The following is a 9763-nucleotide window of genomic DNA, read 5'->3' as shown; positions in this document are numbered from 1 at the left end:
ACCATACCATGTAATAAATGTTTGTAATAAATGTCGCATGTATTTCACCCCCGAAGTATAAAACTGAAAACAGTAAAGATAAAAGGGGGGACATGAACTCACTGAAGTGCGTCTCGAAATAGTAGGTCCCAAATCAACCTGCTGCGTGACAACCTACACGTACTAATTTCTATTAGACGGACGGCCGTGCCTTGGCTTAAGGTTTAACGTTTTTGGGAAATAGTTAGACAACTATTTCGTATTTACACTTCTTACTTATTAAATAAGTATATTCCTTCCCAAGGATGGGGGTATTAATACATGTGTGTTTTATAATGTTTTTAATCCCAAAATATATATATTTTTCCCAAAAATATTATATTTTATTTCATAAGTTTTCCCAAAATAATATTTCACTAAAAATATTCTAGTAAGAGTATTTTTCCGAAAAATACATAAGTTACATTTTTAAAGTTCGCGTTGTATTACGATACTTTTATAACTTAAATATTTATTTTGTGAGCACGTTGGTATTATTTTGGGAGTAGTATTTTCACGGTATTTCCAAGTTATATTATTTTTACCCTAAAAATAATATATATCTAGTTCACAAGATAATCACATAGTCACACAAGCGTCTTATTATAAAATATATATTCTAAATATATATTTACCAAGTTTTATTTACGAAAATCCACCTCCGGTACTTGGTATTTTGTAATAAAAATCATGGTGAAGTTTATTTTTGAGAAACAAGTTAAAAAAAATACATTTGTAACCATTTGTTATAAAAATATTTCTAAGTGTTATATTCTTGGAAAATTTTCGCCAGAGTTTCCTCTGTAACTTGAGGTGTCCATGCTTTTAGCATATCATTTTCTTTTTGTAAAAATCAACCAAACAATTTACCAATCAACAACATACCATACTTATTCATCAAACTTGACAAAAATAAGACTAAACCAAAACTCATGAACTTGAAGGTTTTGTAAAAATATGTAGTAATTTACCTTCATATTTAGTGGGTCTTATTAACTTTAAAAACATGATTAGTTTCTTGTAAACTTTATTTTTAAAGAACTTGAAGTTTCACAACTTCTAGTCAAGATTTACAAAAATATTTCTTTGTTAAATTTCTTGTTACACAAGTGTTCATACACTTGTCTATTTACCAAATATGCTTCTAGTTCATAAAATATCCGGGTTTTAACAAAACTAGTATCTTCCGCTTGGTTTTTCCGAAAAACCACTTGTAGATCTTTAGATCCACAAGTTTACAACTTCATTTTACAAGAAAAATTATGTTTATTCATGTTTCAAGTTCATGGTGGATGGTTTCATCATCTTTCACATTTCTAACACTAACATATTACTAGTTCATGTTCTTGGACATGATCTAGTATGTCTAGATGATGATCCATCCTACTTTTAGTGACAAACAACATCAAATAATCACAACTATACAAGATTTACATGATTTACACACATATCTTCTCTTTATCCACCATTAATCACTTATGTTCAAGACTTTAAGTTATGTTCATTAGTGTTCTTAATTTTTAACCATTAAATCATCTATTAACCACCATAAACAAGATCAAGATGATGATTTGAAACACTTACTACTAGCACAAGGCTAGGGAAGAAACAAGATGTAAATGTGGTGGATAAAAGAAATCTAGAGCGGTTCTTGAACTTTCGAGAGCACCCGGCTTGTTTGTATAGCTCCTCGCACCTTTGGATGTATGAGAAATGATTGAATAATGGTTGGAAGTGGTGGTGGTGTGGTGGAGGAGTGGCGACCGTGAGGTGGTTATGGAGGAAGAGAAGAGAGAGTTTGATGTTGTGTTTGAATGAGAGAGATGGGTTACCCACAAGTTAATTTATAAACCTTGATCCTTATTATCCTCCATGTACTATGTCACTAAATATCCAACACAAATTAATAAAATAATCAAAAGAAAACACAAGGGTGTGTCCCACCCTTGTGACCGTCGACATTGAGGGGGGGGTAAGGGTTGGGGTGTAATGGTTAAGTTAGGATCTAGTTGAAATCAAATGGTTTAGTTAGTATGTTAAGTGTATAGTGTAATATAAAGGGCGTTAGGTTGTTCGGGGATCCTAACTAGCTCGGATAAGTGAAAACTATGTCTTTTGCAATATTTTTATGTTCCGGGTAAAGTCCGGTTGTTTGGTTGGATATTGATCCGTTAAAGTGCTAAATAAAGCTATAAAGTGTCTTTTATGTTATTTTTAGTGACACATTATATTCCCGACACTTTGGAAAGTGTCTAGGACTATTTTACCAAATTTTTGCACTTTACTAGTTATGTTAAAAGCTGAATTTCCGTACTTAGTGCAGAATTTTGAAATTAAAGTATGTTTTAGGCACTTCCGGTCACTATAACTATCACCTAGTGACGCAGTTTTATAATCCTCACCTCCCTACACTCCCTACTAGTGTAGTAATCTATTCCCGGCTCATACTGGCCTCAGAAACAATGTCTGTCTAGTGTTGGCAATGTCAGCATGTTCACTGGGTTATCCGCTCACTGTGCTAACTGTGCTTTCGTGCATCAAGTTTGTCACTACTGTTTTGTGTGTAATATATGAAGTGACAGTAATAAAGTATGATGCATGATTATGTATGTATCAAAAAACAGAAAGCAGTTTATTCATAATTGTAATCAAGCACAGTAATTAAGCACTAATTAAATATTAATTAATTTGTACGGATACCTAGATTTGTGAGGGTTGTCACACAGTTTGTGGCTCCTTTTGTTGTTGTGTTTGTGCTTGATGAGCAATTTGTTGATATATGGCTTTCCGATAGTAATCATCCTTTTCAAAAGGATTCTTTGCTCCACTAGCTTCTTGATTTTTGCATTCTCTTTTGAAATGATCTTTCTCCCTGCAACGAAAACACGTAACTTTAGATTTATCAAAACCCAAAGTAGAAACATGTGCATCCAGAAAATCATTTCTCCCTATAATCATTTTAAAATTTTCTGCTCTTCTCAAGACACTAGCTAGACACCATTTGATGTCCATGAGCTCCATTTCTTCTGCATCTATCTGATCGTAATCCTCTTTTGTCAACATAGGATTTCCGATCCTTCCAGCGACCAATCCCTCATAGGTCTCCAAAACTGTAGCAAGTAATGTCATGTGATCTCTTGCAACTTCTTCAGACAAACTCTGACCATTCGGAAGATTCAATGCAATGTTGCACTGTATCACACAACCATTTCCAGTTTTTGAACTTTGATGCTGAAAACTTGTAGTTGAACTCTTTGGATTCACACTTGGATATGAAGAGATTCCACTGCTACTATTTGAACTTTGATCACCATTTCCAGATGAGTTCCCAGCACTAAACGCAGTTTGAATTTTCGGACTCATTTCAACCTCTTGAACACTACCTTTGTAATACATTCTCACATCTTGTTGATTACTCGGATTATTTATCCTTGCAATCTTTTGCTGTTCAAGATCTTGACCTTCAATCTTTTCAATGAACTGTGAAATAATCAATCCATCATATTCCCCAGTGTTCTTCAGAATCATCAAAAATGTACCCCCACTCTTTTTGAGGTAAAGCATCAGCTAACTTGTCGACCCACTCATCTTGAGTTTTCTCTTTTCCCAACAAGGACATAGATCGAACTAAGTGGCAATATCTTTCAATCAGCTTCTTTGATGTTTCTCCTGCCAAGCTTGAAAACAAATCAAATTCTTTCTTTAGTAGTGCTTTCTTGCTCTTAATCATTTTCTCACTACCCTCGAATTTAACCTTCAAAGCATCCCAGATTGAACGCGTAGTGTTATCATGTTGAAGCAAGATAAAAATGTCTTCCTTTACAGCTTGCTGTAGAAGACTGATCATCATCTTTTCTACTTTATACATGTCTCTCTCTTTGTCATTCAATTCAGAAATTGCTTTTGTAACACCCAAATCTGTACGCGGTCTAACATACTTCTTCTCAATGCATTCCCAAGATCTCAAATGATTTGCTTGTACCCAGTTTTCGAATCGATCTTTCCACCCATAATACTCCTCAATGCCCATAAGCTTCGGGGGCTTTTGTAAAGTTCCGGTTTCATTCTCCATGTTCATGCTTTGAGCAATGGCAGCTGGAGTAGTCGGGGATGAAGCAAACGCGTTGTAAAAATCTTCGTCAGACATTTTCAAACGAAATCAAGTCCTTCAAACGAAATTACCTGCATAACAGAACTTTAAACGGAATTAAAACTTTCAAACGAAATTAAGTAATTCCATGCGGAATTACTCAGTTTCAAACGGAATTAAGACCTTTGGAGCGAAATTATAATTTCGTTTGAATGACCTCGAGCGGAATTACTAATTCCGTGCGGAATTAGCTGCTGATTCAAACGAGATTACACAAATGAAGTAATTTCGTGCGAGATTAAAATCCACTTTCAAACGGAATTAAAATGATGTCATCATTTTCGAATAAATTTCATGTGAAATTGCAGACTTTGTCAGATTTTGAATGAATTTTGGTCCAATTCTCTCAAGGCTTTGTTAAATCAAAGTTTTGCATGTTATATGTGAAATTCAGATCATTTTAACTGTTTAAACTTGTTCAAATGATAAAAGAAGGTGTAGAAGTAAGAAAATGAGATGAAATCAAGCTGAATTTTGCAGAACTCCTCCTCCTGTGCTCTGATACCAGTTGTAGGATCGTTGTCGGACCCAAGATGAGTCAATCAGAGGCGTTCTACTCAGAATGAAAGGCGGAAACAGACATAATGAGTCAAATTCAGCAAGATATCACTTTAATCTGTCTTGTGTATTGATTCTGAAACGATTACAGATCTGAAGACACTTCGACAGAGCTTCGCCATCGGAAAACACACAAGTAATTTCGTATGGAATGACACCGAATCACCCCTGTATATAGACTATCTAATTCCGCACAAAACTCACTCACACAAGATTACATACACCCGAAATTAGACACTCACACGGAATTAAGTAATTCCGTACGGAATTACTACATGACCTCTTCATGCGAAATTAGATCCTTTCATGCGAAATTATATGCTTGACTTGATTTCTCGAACCTCGTGCCACGAGCAATGCAAGACTTGATACAAGACGAAGTCGACAGATGTATGCACCAACCTGTAACAACAGGGACACCAAATTATGATGCTCTGGAATCACTTGATTCCATCATCCACAGCCCACTGCCCGGGGCAAATTCGCTTTCTACACCTATCCTCACTTCTCAAATTCCCCCACAAACAAAACTTTTGTTGGATGCAGTTGATTTGCGGTGTGTGAAGAGTGTGGATATATTGGGCATAGTACCGAGTAATGTCCAACGGGGTCGAGTGACTACACCGAGGAGGCAAACCAAGTGTATGGGGATCGAAAGCGATATGACATGAACTCCAACACTTACCATCTGGGTTTGAGAAATCACCCTAACTTCCGGTATGGTAATTCTTCGAATCAAATGAACCCGAATTTTCAATCGGGTAATCAAGGTGGTCAAGGTGGGTCCTCGTATAACAATCGTCAAGGTGGTAACCAAGGGGGTTACCAAAGGAATTACAATCAAGGGGGTAACCAAGGACATCAAAGTCGCAAAAGCAACTATCAACGGGGTTACAACCAAGGTGGAAATGTGGGTGGTGCATCAAACTCCCAAGGTAATGATTCGATAAGTTCGAAATTTGATGCCATCATGAATGTTGTGAGTAATCTTACCAATTCACAACAAGCTCTTACCAATTCACAACAAGCTCTTACTAATTCATACCAAGAGTTCAAAGCCGAAGTAAAGAAAGAGTTTGAAGTGAAGGATAAATCTCAAAAGGCATTAGAGAAACAAGTGGGGCAACTAGCTTAAGAGATGGTTCAAATTCGTGGACGTGGAGGAGGACTTCCAAGTGATACCACGGTGAACCCTAAGCATCAAGGGTCGAACTCGAGGAACACACGTGAGGTACCAATTAATAAAATTTCTTTACGTAGTGGTCGAGTCATAGATAGTGGTGTTGAGCCACCATCACCCAAGTTTGTTGAAGGGGTGGTGGAAGATGCGAGTGATGATGAAGGTAAAAACGGTCAAACGAGTCAAAAGAAAAATGATACTACACCCGTTGTGACCGTTCCCGTCCCAAAGGCTAAGGAAAAGGGTGTGGAGGTTAATATCGCCCCTTATCCCGAAGCTTTGTTGGGACCATCTAAGAAAGTGGTAAATAAACGAGGCCCACAACAAGAAGAGATGTGGGAAATTTTTAAACAAGTCAAAATCAATTTACCACTCTTAGATGCAATCAAGCAAGTACCTTCATATGCAAAATACTTGAAAGACTTATGCACCCAAAAGAGGACTCACAAGTTTCCTAAGAAACTTGATTTAATTGAAAATGTGAGTTTGATTCTTTCGGGTGCACTTCCACCAAAACTTCAAGATCCGGGGGCGCCCATTATTTCAATAGAAGTCGGGGAATTTAAAATGACTCGGGCACTTTTGGATCTTGGGGCAAGTGTGAGTATCTTGCCGGGTAGTTTATATGACCAATATGATTTTGGTCCACTTCAAGTGTCTAACACCACCGTGGTGTTAGCCGACTTGACCCCTAAACTACCCCATGGGATAGTCACGGATGTAATAGTCAAGGTCGAGGACTTTTACTATCCGGTGGACTTTCTTGTATTAGATTATGTCTCTTTGGACCGAACTAAGCAACCAACGGTGATCCTCGGTCGACCATTTTTGGCAACATTGAATGCCCAAATTAATTGCAAATCGAGCACGGTCGACATGACTTTTGGTAACCGTCGGTTGCGGTTAAATGTCTTTTCGGGATTGACGGATCCTCTAGTCGGCGATGAATGCTATATAGCGGACATCGTTGACGAGTGTATACCTCTATGTGACATTAGTGTCGAAGAGGAAAACACAATAGAGGAATGTTTCATGTTTGACAGGTTATAAGGAGAGACAAATCGGAGCATGGATGAAGAAGTGAGAGAGTTAGAGGTCATGGCGGCAAGGGAAGGAAGGCCCACTTGGACACACCAAGTGGAAAGTCTTCCGGAAAGCATTGATACAAAGTTGAAGCCGTCATTGGAAGAACCTCCGGTGCTAGAGTTGAAGGTGCTACCCAAGCATCTTAAATATGCTTATGTGGGTGAAGGTAGCACGCTCCCGGTTATTATTGCATCTAACTTAACCGGGGAGCAAGAAGAAAAGTTGATGAGAGTATTGGTCACCCATAGAGCCGCTATTGGGTGGACCATTACGGATTTGAAGGGAATTAGTCCCTCGGTGGTGATGCACAAGATCATCACGGAAGATGGTATGAGTCCTTCTCGCGACACACAAAGGAGACTAAATCCGAACATGCGAGAAGTGGTGAAGAAGGAAGTATTGAAGTGGCTAGATGTGGGTATTATATACCCTATCTCGGATAGCCAACGGGTGAGCCTGACACAAACAGTTCCGAAGAAGGAGGGTATTCAAGTCGTCACAAATGACGCAGGTGAAGAGGTCGCCACTCGGCCGGTAACCGGGTGGCGTATTTGTATTAATTATAGGAAGTTAAATGCTGCAACTTCCAAAGATCATTTCCCTTTGCCATTTATTGATCAAATTGTTGAGAAATTGGCCGGACAAAAATTTTATTGTTTTCTTGATGGTTATTCAGGATACAATCAAATTGACATACATCCGGAAAACCAAGCAAAGACTACCTTTACTTGTCCATACGGTACCTTCGCATTTAGGCGAATGCCTTTTGGACTTTGTAATGCCCCCGCCACCTTTCAAAGGTGTATGATGAGTATCTTTTCAGATATGGTGGGGGAGTCTTTGGAAATCTTCATGGATGATTTCTCAATATTTGGGTCATCATTTGATACATGCCTTGACCAACTCGAAAAAGTTTTGAAAAGATGTGTTGAGAAAAATCTTGTTTTGAGATGGGAAAAGAGCCATTTTATGGTTCAAGAAGGGATTGTGTTGGGGCATGTCATCTCGAGTCGTGGGATTGAGGTGGATAGAGCAAAAGTGCAAGTCATATCCACTTTGCCTTATCCCACAAGTTTTAAGGGTATTCGGTCATTCTTGGGACATGCGGGGTTTTATAGGAGGTTTATAAAAAGTTTTAGTGATATAACGAAACCCCTATGTAATCTATTGTTAAAATATAAAACATTTGATTTTGACAAGAATTGTCAAAACGCCTTTAACATTTTGAAGAAAAAATTGGTTGAGGCCCCAATCTTGCAATCACCGAATTGGTCTTTACCATTCGAAATTATGTGTGATGCAAGTGATTATGCGGCGGGGGCCGTATTGGGTCAAAGGGTAGACAAGAAACCGGTTGCCATTTACTACACAAGTAAGACTCTCTCGGATGCACAATTAAATTATACAACTACCGAGAAAGAGCTACTTGCGGTGGTATATGTGTTGGACAAATTTCGTGCTTATATATGGGGTACTAAGGTCATTGTATATTCTGACCATTCTGCAGTTAGGTATCTCATGGACAAGAAGGATGCGAAGCCGAGATTAATCCGATGGGTGCTCTTGCTACAAGAGTTTGACTTGGAAATCAGAGACAAGAAAGGGAGTGAGAATGTGGTTGCGTACCACTTGTCTCGATTGGTTATAGAGGAGGATTCTTCCCGTGAAGAGATTAATGAGAACTTCCCAGATGAGCACATTTTAAAAGTTGGAATATTACCATGGTATGCTAATATTGTTAACTATTTGGTCACAGGTGACTTGCCGGCTCATTGGGATAGAAGGAAGAGGTTGCACTTCCTATCTCAAATCAAGTACTACACGTTGGAAGAACCGGACTTATTCAAGTTTTGTCCGGATCAAGTCGTTCGAAGATGCATACCCAACGAGGAGATTCCTAGCGTCTTGATGCACTTGCATTCATTTGCTTGCGGGGGCCATTTCAGTGGTCACAAAACCGGGCACAAAGTGCTCAATAGCGGTCTTTATTGGCCGACTATTTTCAAAGATGCTTTTAATTTCACTAAAAACTGTGTTGAGTGTCAAAAGCTAGGGGGTATTTCTAAAAGGGATGAAATGCCCATGCAACCGATCCTCATTGTAGATATTTTTGATGTGTGGGGGATTGATTTCATGGGCCCATTCCCTAATTCGCATGGCAACTTATACATCTTGGTGGCGGTCGATTATGTATCCAAGTGGGTCGAAGCGATTGCCACCAAGACGAATGACCATACCGTTGTCTGCAATTTTGTACAAACAAATATAATTTCTAGATTTGGGATTCCCCAAGTGATCATTAGTGATGGGGGATCTCATTTTAAGAATTTTAACTTTGGCAAACTCTTGAAACGGTATGGTGTTAACCATCGAATCGCTACCCCTTACCACCCACAAACAAGCGGTCAAGTGGAGGTTTCCAATAGGCAAATAAAAGAAATTTTGCAAAAGACCGTTCGACCCGACCGAAAGGATTGGTCGACAAAGTTAAATGATGCTTTATGGGCTTATAGAACGGCTCATAAAACACCTATTGGAACTACACCTTATCGCTTAGTCTATGGGCGAAATTGCCATTTACCGGTTGAACTTGTGCATCGTGCTTGGTGGGCTATTAAAGAGGTTAACATGAAATATGACGATGCATGGAAAGAGCGGAAATTAAAGCTTTGCGAGTTGGAGGAGCTTAGGGAAGAAGCGTATGAGTGCGCCTCGAAGTACAAGGATGATAAGAAGAGGGCACATGACGCGAAGTTGAAGCCAAAGGAGTT

The sequence above is a fragment of the Helianthus annuus genome, chromosome 17, assembly GCF_002127325.2.
Source record: "Helianthus annuus cultivar XRQ/B chromosome 17, HanXRQr2.0-SUNRISE, whole genome shotgun sequence".
Taxonomy (NCBI): Eukaryota; Viridiplantae; Streptophyta; class Magnoliopsida; order Asterales; family Asteraceae; genus Helianthus; species Helianthus annuus.
Note: the sequence above shows the minus strand (reverse complement) of the source record.